General features: G+C 40.3%; 1 long non-coding RNA gene across 2 annotated transcripts; it reads left to right on the top strand.

Annotated features, from left to right (window-relative positions):
* The first annotated feature begins 1,437 nt into the window (after positions 1 to 1,437).
* Positions 1,438 to 6,155, top strand: LOC131538846 (uncharacterized). Of its 2 annotated transcripts, none has more exons than XR_009270703.1 (4): positions 1,438 to 1,477; positions 1,611 to 1,723; positions 4,638 to 5,371; positions 5,540 to 6,155. It is a non-coding gene; the product is annotated as an uncharacterized LOC131538846 (long non-coding RNA). The 2 variants fall into 2 exon arrangements; XR_009270704.1 differs by having other exon boundaries at positions 4,638 to 5,445.
* Positions 6,156 to 12,487: the final 6,332 nt, after the last annotated feature.

Here is a 12,487-nt window from a genome sequence, read left to right as displayed (position 1 = left end):
CAGCTGTCATTTTCACAGTAAAACGTTAATACAAAAACATAATACAAAAATATTTAATACATGATGCAAAGACAACTGAGAATATAAATCTGAATTCATGTCACCCTTTAGAAGCCAGCGAGACTGAACACGAACACTGATGCACACACACACACACACACAGTTTTTCTATGTTTTATGGGTTCATTTCATAGGCGTAATGGTTTTTCTACTGTACAAAATGTATTTTCTATCCTCTTACCCTAACCCTAAACCTGAACCTACCCCTCACAGAAAACTTTATGCATTTTTAGATTTTCAAAAAACTTGGTTATTGTGTATGATTTTTAAGCTTGTTTCCTCATGGGGACCAAAACATGTCTTTGAGTCCATCTTTGTAGGGACGTTTTGTCCCTGTAACGTAGTGTTTACCAGGACTCGCACACACACACACACACACACACACACACACACATAGCATGTACAGTTTTATGAAGCAGAATCAACTGAATTAGACTCAAACTTGAGTGATGGAGCATTGTGACACAGATTGCACATCCAGCACTGATCTCGGGTCAGCGATCGCTCACACTAGAGGATGGACTGGCACTGGATCTAATGAATGTCCATCAGTGAATCTTTATGTTTGACGGCTGCATTAGTGTGACGTACATTGTCAAACACTGCAGTCTCGCCACACTTCAGCCCTCTGTTCTTCCTCTCCGGTCTCTGACCTCACAACCTTTCACATGGCAAACAAGTCTGAATCAGCCTGCAATTTCACAGCCATGTCACAACACCTGCAGAAATACGACGACACGTCTTCACCTGAAAGCACGAGTCAAGCAGGTAACTGCATTTGGCATCGAGCCGCATTTCATCACACGGTCTTCAAAACCACAGACGAATTTGAGCAAAACTCTGACAGTTAATTTAGTTGGTAAGACTTTAGAATAGGGAATATTCACTATTCACTAAAAGTTTTCCCTGAACAATCTCCTAATTAGCTGCTTATTAATAGTTAGTAAGGTAGTTGTTAAGGTTAGATTTGGGGGAGTTTAAGGGATCTAGAATATGGACATACAGAATGAGGCATTAATGTGTGCTTTATAAGTACTAATAAACAAAATATTCAAGTAATTTGCATGCTAGTTAATAGTGAGAGCTGGTCCTTAAAGGGATAGTTCACCCAAAAATGAAAATGTGATGTTTATCTGCTTACCCCCAGGGCATCCAAGATGTAGGTGACTTTGTTTCTTCAGTAGAACACAAACAAAGATTTTTAACTCCTGAGCTCATTCACAACATCCGGCGCGTGACGCGTCAACCTGCTCTGGCACATAGATATATATATACATAGATGCCTCATTAGCAACTGTTTCTATGGGCTGCGATATGTAAGAATCTACATATATATCTATGTTCCAGAGCTGTTGACACGTCACGTGCCAGATGTTGTGGATGAGCTCAGGATGGTTGGACATTGCCTGTATCAGAGGTAAAAAATGATATAAATACTGTTCAGTTTCTCGCACAAACCGATAGTTTCGTGTCTTAGGACATCAATGTATCGTCACGAGCCACAGGGTTTAATTTGAATTTGTCTGTGCTTGTTTTTTTTACTCTCAAAGATTCTGTGCTCATAGACTGGCATTATATGACTGACAGAATGCAACGGTTTGAGTTAAAAATCTTTGTGTTCTACTGAAGAAACAAAATCACCTACATCTTGGATGCCCTGGGGGTAAGCAGATAAACATCACATTTAAATTTTTGGGTGAATACACTGGTGCAGAGGGTGATACTGTGGTACATCTGATGTAAATGCACTGATTTGACTCATTTAAGGTTATTCTAATAGCAGGATTTCCTCAGCAGGTAAAGACACGTGTATAGGGACCAATTCTCACTATTGACTAGTTGCTTATTAGCATGCCTATTGTTAAAAGATTGGCTGTTTAATAAAAACACATATTCTGCATGACCATATTCTATATCCCTAATCCTACCCAATACCTAAACTTCACAACTACCTTACTAACTATTAATAAGCAGCAAATTAGGAGTTTATTGAGGAAAAGGTCATAGTTAATGGTTTGTTAATAGCGAGAATTGGACCTTAAAAGAAAGCGTGACCAGATTTTTCCCTTGTGTCCTTACATAAGCTGCTCTTTTCTAACTCACTTGTTTTTATATTTAACTTCACTAATAATGAAAGACATAAAGTAGGTCTTGATGTTCCTGTCACTCTTAGAGGATGTGCGCCATGGATCGCAGAAGCCCATGTTACTTTTGAGGTCTGGTACAAATAAGACATACAAAAATACATAGGCTCATGTGTATTCACGATTAATCATTAAAAGATCATGATCTCGATTCAAACACACGCGATCTTATTCCTAAATGACGATAATTCCGCTATTTAGACCTTTGAAATCACAATCACATGTCGGAATATTTAACAGCTTCACAAACAGTCTCCACAGTTGACTACAGTACATTCCTGGGTTACAAACATTAAATAATAACGAAAGTACTGGGATAAAAGTTTATGGATTCACTTTATTTTGATGGTCCCTTTAACACATTCTATTGACTATAAGTAATGTTGCACCTACATTTCTACTAACTCTCATTAGAGTGTTAGTAGTGTATTAGTTGACTGGTAGGGTTAGGGTTAGATTAACGTTGACACGTTCTTGCAAAGTTACTTATAGTCAGTAGAATATCTGTTGGGAGACCAACACAATAAGGAGTTAGTAGATATGAAGCAGACAGTCTACTAATACTCTTATGAGAGTTTGTTGACATGTAGTTGCAACATTACTTAGTGTCAACAGAAAGTTCAAAAGGGACCATTAAAATAAAGTGTTACCAAGTTTATAGTCTGGATATAGACTCTGATGTTGCGAAAATGAGTAACTGACCTTTAGAATAAATGTTACGTTTCAGATAAAGAGATGTATATGTTACATTATGCCAGTACTTGGCGACCAGTGACTGGTAAAAATGTATTTGATGTCTGAAAACTCTTCATTCATTTATTTCAAGTGATTTTTTTCCCCCCAGTAATGAATTCATTTAAATTAATCAATATTTTTAAATAGACTCATTTATTACATTTCAGGCATTTTGTCAGAACCTCAAGTAAATTAGACTACAGATAATTTTGTTTGGTTGACTAATGTTTTATTCTCAGAATCGTCAGACCTCTATTCTAAAAATCAATTATCCAAAGTCAATAATATATCTGGCATCTAATCAGTACTATTAGTAATGTTTCTAATATTAAAATGTAGATTAGGATGTAAAATGTGCAATCTTACAGACTTTTTGTAGTACATCAACAAAGATTTGGTGCAATTATAATGCTTCTCATCCATTGTGTGGATTTCTGCAAACTACGCCCCAATCACCAATTCCTCCTCCTCCACATACCCCTTTCTTTTGATTCGTTCTGCGATCTATGAGTAAATAACTCATGTTTTCCACTATTGATGGCCAGCGATCACGCGTTCTTCACACACAATCCTTCAGGGCGGCAGCAGCATGTCTAGATGACCGCAGAGACCGTCATCCAGTGGAGCGTCAGGAGCAGAAAGCACAGCATCACGCATCTGCGACACAAACACACAGAACAGCACTGCCACCTCAGCAGAAACGCACACTTCACTGCATGAGCTGACAGTAAATAAACAGGATCATCCCTAACAGTGCACACATACGAGTCACAATAAATCACTCAATGTCAACATCATGATGATGCTTCAGACATCAACTCTTTTTAGACATGCAGAACTTCAGAGGCTTAAATGTTCAAAAGCCCTGTGATCTGTTGACAAAGGCTGATGGGAACTGGAAATACTGGAACCTTCATGATGCCAAACAGACTCATAGTGAGAGTAAAGATTAATCTTTAAATGATGACGAAACCTCATGAGAAAATAGTTTTATAAAATTGAATGCATAACTTCAGTTTTGGTTGGAATCAGTCATGATCATCATGTGAAATCACACACACAACAGAGAATAAAGCACTTTTATCAGAGTTTGATGATAAATTCTCACTTTATTTTAGCAGTTAAATCCTCGTGTGCATTATTTTTCTAATAATTCAACAGCCCGGAGTCTATTATTCCTTACTTAAACGACTGGTTTGATTTCAGACAGGGTTCGTACAAGGTGCTTAAAGTGCTTGAAATGTAAGAAATTTAAGGAAAACTTAAATAGTGTTCTTTTTAAAACTTAAAGAGTGTTCCTGTGGCTCAGTGGTAGAGCATTGCGTTAGCAGCGCAAAAGGTTGTGGGTTCAACTCCCAGGGAACACACATACTGATAAAAAAAATAAAAATGTATAGTCTGAATGCGCTGTAAGTCGCTTTGGATAAAAGCGTCTGCTAAATGCATAAATGTAAACAAATCCACTTTCTGTGGGTGTATTGAGCGCTGAACCAATGGATCTCCCGTCTCCGAAAACGTCGAAGCAAATTTTGAAATAGACCTTATCTTTATTAACAAACCGCATATTTGAAGTCCAAGCAAGCACATTCTCACCTAAAAACTCTTAAAACTTTTTTGCACCATAGCTTGTGTGCTTTGTTTGGGGGAGAGGAGAGAAGTCTTTCCAATTCAAAATAATGATGTGAATATTTTTTCCAGGCTGGTCATCCAGGAACATGTCACCGGGTGAACAAACCCGGAACAAATTAAATGGGACTTGTTGCTAGGGGGAGAACTTCCGGTGTAACACCGGGCCGGCTTTGGGTTTACCCGTCATGGGTATAATGAGCGCCAGCTGAAGCAAATAACGAGCGCTTCATTGAAGCATCCGCCCGGGAAAAAGGAGGATAAAAGAGAGAGGCTGGAAGGACAGAGGGTGTGTGTGCCTGGAGAGAGAAGACGTTCTGAGTAGTGTGCAGCAGTGACAGTGAGCAGCGGAAAGTGCGGAAAAGCTGAGGTTTAATGTCAGATCGGTGTTCATTGTTGGGTCCCCCGAGACATGCTCATTAAGTGAGTCCTTTGAAGAAACCACGAACAGCACCGCAACGAAGTGAGTGAGAGAAATTGCATGGAGAAAGAAGGAGAGTGACTGGCAGAACAGAGAGTGGGAATACGCCACAAGGATTCATGTGATTCACCGAGGAAAAGTTAAGTGCACCCTTTATTGATTCACTTCTCTGAGAAAACCACATGTGAAGATTCACCAGCACCAGTGTACGACTAACCTGTGTTTGTGGGCAGTGTGTGTCATCTTGTTGACAGTGAGGAACAGTAACTGTGAACGGCTGGGAAGATCGCTGAATCCATGTCCATGTTCTGAACACCATTAATCCTTGAGACATCCACCCTATGAAGAGAAGAGAAACAAGTTGCTTAATCGCTGTGAAGAGAGAGTGAGTTTGCAGTGTCTGAAAGAGTGATTTAAACACGTGTGAAGCTTTACAAGAGTGATTTATGCACAAGTGTGGTGAGATCAAACGACTATGTTTTCTCTGAGTCTCTGATGGATGAAATTGACCCATAATTATTGAAGGTTCTTTCAAATGGATTTGTCCCCTCAGCTGTGTCTAGATCCCTGAAGTTGTGCGCGCAGTGCGGAGGAGAGAATCCCAGCGCACTTAAAGTGCCACAGTTCACGTAACGCTGCGTTCCATCAAAGGAGGCCAGTCCCACTCTTTCTCCCAACGACGCCGTTCTACCATGCACAGAACGAGAGCGTAGGCTGGTAAAGTACCCCGATTTCATCTTACCTGCTAATGTCCGTCTCACTGTCCATTTGTCTGTTCCTGCAAGGAAGCCAAGAAAAAGCAGTTCCTGCTGGAAGTGGAGTGGTGGCTCCACGAGCACGACAACGAAGCTGAACGAGGGAAGCCACTGTCTGTCCCACGAGCCATTCGATGAGTCTTACGACGAAAGAAGCCACTGTCTGTCCCACGAGCCTATTCGACGAGTCTTATGACGAAAGAAGCCACTGTCTGTCCCACGAGCCATTCGACGAGTCTTACGACGAAAGAAGCCACTGTCTGTCCCACGAGCCTATACAATGTGCCCTACGACGAGAGAAGCCCCTGTCTGTCCCACGAGCAGCCTAGAGAAGAATATACTTACCAAGAGCACGGGAATAGTACCTACCAGCACCCCTCTCCCCTCTCTTCATTAAAGCCACAGCCACGACCATCCCCCTGCTTTTATCCCTTTTAACCTAAATAAAAACTTACCTTTTAACTTTATTCCTGTTGTCTGTCTCTTGGTGTCCTCTGGTGTCTGCTCCTCCGGAGTGTGGTACATAACCCTCGGCCCTAACATCGGTGACAAACATACTGCAGGTTAAACCATAACATGCCCATCTTTGCAGTTGTGGCTTGGCGTGGCAGCTGAAGCAGGATTTCTGACTGAGCAGAAGAGCAATGAATGCTTTGCAGAGGCTCTTGGAAAGAGAACAGGACCATGGCTGGAGTCATCAGCTGGAAGCTCTTATCTACTTTTACTGGCTGGCCATTGGACTATCATATTGGGTCGTGTCCAGTGTTTTCAATGTGCTGAAAGCAACAGCATAATCCACAGAGTGACACAAAACATATGGATAAACCTGAAGAAAGCACAGGAGCTGCATGCAGACTAGGATTAACGTTGTTGGTGCAATAGATGGAACCCACATCAGGATCAAACCCCCAATGGCAGCACCAACAGACTAAAATAAACGACACACTTTTATTCCATCAACATGCAAGCAATATGTGATTCCAGTGGAAGATTCCTAGACATATTTGTTAGCTATCCAGAGTCAGTTCATGACACAAAAATATTGAAAAACAGTTTCTTTTATAGGGCACAATGGTATCCCCCTACAGAGTACATTATTATGGGTGATTATTAGGGGCTATCCCTGTTTAGACACCCCAGTCTGCTTGATCACACCCTACAAAGTCCAGAGGCAGTTCAATTACTACCACTCAAGGGGGCACAGCATAATCGAAAGGGCTTTTAGTATGATGAAAACAAGATGGAGGTCTACACTTTTCAGAACCTTGGAAGTCTAAGGAAGCAATGGCCATGAGTATGTTTGTTAGAGACAGTAAGATACAGAAAACTGGATGAGATCTTTACCTGTTTGGGGGGGGTACCAAAATATATCATATCAGGGGAGCACAATTTACCTCCAGTGTTCTGGCTGAGCTGTGCAAGACCTGGGGAAGTATGCAAAAACTCACTACCAGTCATCACCCAAAAACAAACCTGACAGAAAGAATATACAGAACATTAAAAACAATGATTGCATCATATGTGGGACAACACCATCAAATGTGGGACCAGTGGTTATCTGAATTTTCGTTTTGCCATCAACACTGCTTACCTTACCAGGAGACCACTGGCAAAACACCAGCCAAGTGTATGCTGGGCAGGCAGCTTCACAGGCCATTGGAGAGATTGATCCTCTGACCACTTGCACCAGTTCAACCCTCTTATAACTGGAGAAAGAGAACATAGCAGAGGAGGTACATTCTAGAATTAAAGTGCAACAAGCCAGAGATATTACAATACCCGAAGGAAAGATGTCTAGATCAGAACACATCCACTTTCATCAGCCTCAAACAAATGCTCTGCTAAGCTAGCACACAAGTGACTAACAAAGGGGCCAGCTGAAATAAAAAAAAAAAAATGGGGCCAATTAATTACACTGTTTGCTGGGGAGACCCACTTAAAACTGAAAATGTAAATGTGGTTAACCTGAAGTGCTGATAGGGACTCCAACATCCTTCTTGCGAGACTCAGCTCGTACTCCAACATCTCCTGATGCCATGTCATCCAGGAAGGAAGTTTACAATGTTTCTTCCTATATGAGGAGCCGGCATACCAATGTTTAGTGGGTGTATGCTCTCAGTACCTAATATATCAGGGCCCGTATTTATCAAACTTCCCAAAGTGCCATTTTAGTCTTAAGTGCTGAGAATTCATGAAATTTACTCCTACTTTCAAACTTAAGTATAAAAGCAAGTTATCAAATTTCTTAAAGCTAAGAATCACTCTTACACTCCCAGTTATTTAAGACAGCTCGAGAGGTCTCTCAAGTGGTTAGGAGTTGCCAGTAGGGGCTTGTGATGGCGCTGAGGAGACATACATGCATGAATCTTTCAGGAGAGGAAGAATGTTCTTGAAATGTTTGACGACGAGCAGTTAATCAAACGGTTACATTTCCTCAGTTATTCAAAACGAGCAAAGAACATTTACATTACCAAAGAACATCATGACTGACTTCATTCTAGCACGTGTATTATATGCTCTTTAAAAAATACTCCCGTTATAATCAGTGAAACTATCTACACTGTATGATGAATAAAATAAATCTGAATAAGTCTCTTACCCCTTATTTGCACTCTACATGTCTGCGGGCGTGTTACGGCTCCACGGCCACCGGAGCTGATCGTGGCCACTAGTTTCTGAAGCGACTCTCCATGCTGCATCACTAAAGATAGGCGCCTATATTTTTGACGGATAATAATAATAATAATCGTCTTGCTGTCGTCAAAGGCATCAGCAACAGGCGATATCTCTGACTATCGTCGATACACGATACTATCTCTATCGGCACAACCCTAGATTGAAGGTTGTGATGACGCTTCGTTTCCTTGCCATAATGTATTCTCTTGAAAATTCTTTATTGTCAAATATGTGTTGAATGTAATCTCCTATTAGGAATTTAACCATTTAATGTGAATTTATCTGAGAATATTCTTAAATAAGGAAATCTATTCAGTGATTGGTCCATGCGTATGTCGTCATCCAAAATCCCATTTGTGGCACAGCAAAGTGTCGTGAATCATCTCTAACACTGACACTTAAGATTTAGTCCTACACTTCGCTTAAATTACAACTGAGAAGATTGATAAGAATTACTCTCAAGAACACTGCTAAGAATTGACTTAAGTGTAAAAAAATTCTTGGCTCAAAGCTGCGCTTAAAAGTTAGTTATCAAGCATTGCAGTCGTAATTTAAGCGAAGTGTAGGACTAAATCTTAAGTGTCAGTCTTAGAGATGATTCACGACACTTTGCTGTGCCACAAACACTTATCTTTTGCTGTAGTGTGTCAGTAGGAAATATCAGTTTACATTTTCAAACATTCTTTTTGCCATAAATTGTAATAATCCAGTGAGATTTTTGTCTGACAACAGCCAGTGCTCCACACAGAGATCTGATCATCATCTAGTCTGTCTGGAATGACATGAAGAAACAGAACAAACTGAGACAGACTAAATCCAGAAGAACTGTGGCAACGTCTCCAAGATGCTTCAAGAGACCTACCTGCAAAACTCCCTGAAAAAGGTGACTCAAATCTATTTGAGTATAGTCAATATATAAGTGAGTATAAGTGCCTATAACTTTTAAAGGGGTCATCGGATGCAAAATTCACTTTACAAGTTGTTTGAACAAAAATGTGTGTTGGAAGTGTGTGTACACATCCATCCTATAATGATAAAAATCCACCCAGTGTTTTTTTTTTTTAAATCCTCATTTTAAAATCCACTCTCTCAAATCAGGCTGTTCTGAGATTCCTGTCAGAATGACATAGTTCTGTACAGGCCCCTCCCATGATAGTTGATTGACAAGACCGTCTTACCTTAGACCCGCCCTGAGTGAGCTGTCATCAGTCCGCCATTGTGTCAACTCCGGTGCAGGGGAAGACAAGATGTCTCCGATTAAGCGATTGAAGTGTTTAGTTGTTGGATGTAATAATGAATATAACAGTCGTCATTTACTCCCGACATCTGAGCTACGTTACTTTCACTCTGAAGTGAATGCGCCGATCCCCGATCTACATAAATGCGTCTATGTTTGCGCGAATCATTCGTGATCCAGCTTTATCTACAGAAAAAGTGAGTTTAAGGGTTTTTGTGAATCTTTGCAAATCGCCTTTCCTAATAATGTGCTAGTTAGCCAGTTTCGCGGCTGAAGTTTAGTATGCTCCATAGATATATATACCTAGATTCCTCATTATGGACTGTTTCTATGGGCCACGATCTGTAAGCCATCCGCAATTTTTGGAACGGTCTGCGAATCTTTGAGCGCATTGACTGTGTGCGTCTACAACAGCAAGTTATATGCTTGTATATCTTTGAATATTCATTGATTATTATGGTGAATGCGAGATGGCTGACGCATCAACGTATCTGGAGTGATTGAATAGGGAATCTACACACATCTATGGTCTGCTCATCACTTCCTGGAAGAGAGGGGCGGAGTCAGCAGAGCTCACTAGCATTTAAAGAAACATGCACTAGATCAGCGTGCTGAAGACAGAGCTGATTTTGACAGGGTAAAGAAGGTGTTTTTTACACGACCATTGAGAAATTTTAACCACAGTATGTTACAGACCTTTCATTAAGACCCTAAAGAATCATATCAACTTGTCTAAAATGGGCATCCGATGACCCCTTTAACAGTACTGTAGCTTTGCAGGCAGGTGTCTTGAAGTATCTTGGACATGCCTCTGAGGGGAATCCCAGACACAAGGAACAAGTAATACCTCCAGACTCTAGTTGAACTGGTGCAGTTAATATTAAGTTCCATAACCTCATTTAAAAGTCAATTCAAGGATTAAATTGATGTTTTGTTCAGATCTAAAGATTTGCATATTTTTCTAGAAACTTGGGATTCCATAATTTTACTCTCTTCTAAAGCCCTATTTGTGTGGGATTAGTGTTTTTTTCATGGAGAGGTGGGATAAGTTAATTACTACAAGAGCTTCTCCGAGATTTTAGTCCCATCCTAATGTGATGACGGATGGACAAAAGCTATATTCAGACGGGACTAGTTTTCTTGGGGGTCATTATACGGTGGCCGAGAGAGCTCAATGCGTTGCAACTAGGGCTGGGTATGGATTTCGATACTTTTTAGGCACCGACTGAATTGCCTCGATACCATCGAGTATCGAAAAATGTCTCGTCGTTCGGTACCAAATTTCGATACCTAAGGGGATAATCTCATCAACTCAGTGAGCCAATAAGCCTGCAGCACTAGGTGTGTTCGACTAGAAGCGGCCCGGCGCAGATCGATCAGTGTTTGACATCTGCAAGAATGATTTGAACGCGTACGGAGCAGTCTGCTCTCTATAGCTCTCGTGGGACTGTAATACACCGATCGGTCTGAACAGTCAGTCCGCGTCACCAGTTTACACTCAGAGATGTGGCTCACGCGTGAGGCTGTAGTGTGAATGCGTCCCAGCCCCCTTAAACCACCTTTCCATTATCTCCGACGAACAGCAAGCGGCAGACCGGAAGTCATTCATTTCCAGTGGAGAGTAGTGCGCGAGCTGCGTGGATTTCCGATCATATGCAGATGTCCATTCATACAACAAGACCGAAAGCGCGTGTGACATGACCATTCATGCACACTGTAGCATCATGCTACATAAGACAATAAATAAGATTTATATTCCGCTTTTACTCAAAACTCACTTTAAACCACCATCGAGTGTTTGTAATAACTTCTGATTGCCGTCTAATGTGTGTTTCGGTCATGTAATGTTGCTGAAATTAAATATGTTATTACCTCTGAGTCAGAACAGCGATCATATAAGAGAGAACACAGACAGCGCTGGAAGCTACTAATACTCATCAGTAAATCAGTGGAAAATGAATAGAAAAGATGATTCTGTCTGAGCTATGCGTTTTAAAACGAACACGCACTAGTGTAAATGTAGCCTGTGTGTAAACTGAAGACTATTTGAGCTTTATTAAAACTATTTGCACTGATTTATTGTTGGTTTTATTGTTGGTTACATTTTGTTCCTATGTGCAGTGGCTCAGGAGATGAGTCTGTATAAACATCAACAAGCTGAAAAATAAAACCAAAGGTTTTTTTTAATCATGTAATCTTGTTAATATTAATTTCGTAAAATTGGTATCGAAAAAAGTATCATTCAGGAACCAGTATCAAAGTCAAAGTATCGATATTGAACATTTTTGAACGATACCCAGCCCTAGCTGCAACTTAAGAAAACACATGCAACGCTTTGCCTGTAACTCAAGAAATATTAAAGATATCTTAATGTCTTTTTAGATTTTGGTGCTTAGCAAACTTTTCTTTGATATATTTTTAAGGGTCTGTTTGGTTCATTTACTGAGCTATTGGAATTTAAATATGGCTCCAAGTGTAAATTGTTGAGTTGTAAACAGGATCCTGGATAATTAATTTACATTTCACTCTGTTCTGTTATTCATAATCTGACATGTCACACTGTACATTCCTAAACCCTGAGTATTTGCATACTTGCAGTATCAATGGTGATGACTAGATAAACACAAATTTACATTTGGTTTTGGACCACTGAAAATAGGTAGGACTCAACAATCTGGAGCTGCACTGATATCCTGATATCTCTGGGATTAAACCATACAGAGCCTTAAAATGCAGATTCCAAAAGAAAATTCTAAAATAAATACATTTTGATAGAGGTTTCAACATTACTTGTTCTTCAGACATTCCTGGGTAACACTTTACAATACGGGTG

The sequence above is a fragment of the Onychostoma macrolepis genome, chromosome 04, assembly GCF_012432095.1.
Source record: "Onychostoma macrolepis isolate SWU-2019 chromosome 04, ASM1243209v1, whole genome shotgun sequence".
Taxonomy (NCBI): Eukaryota; Metazoa; Chordata; class Actinopteri; order Cypriniformes; family Cyprinidae; genus Onychostoma; species Onychostoma macrolepis.
This window is presented reverse-complemented; position numbering and strand designations above follow the sequence as displayed.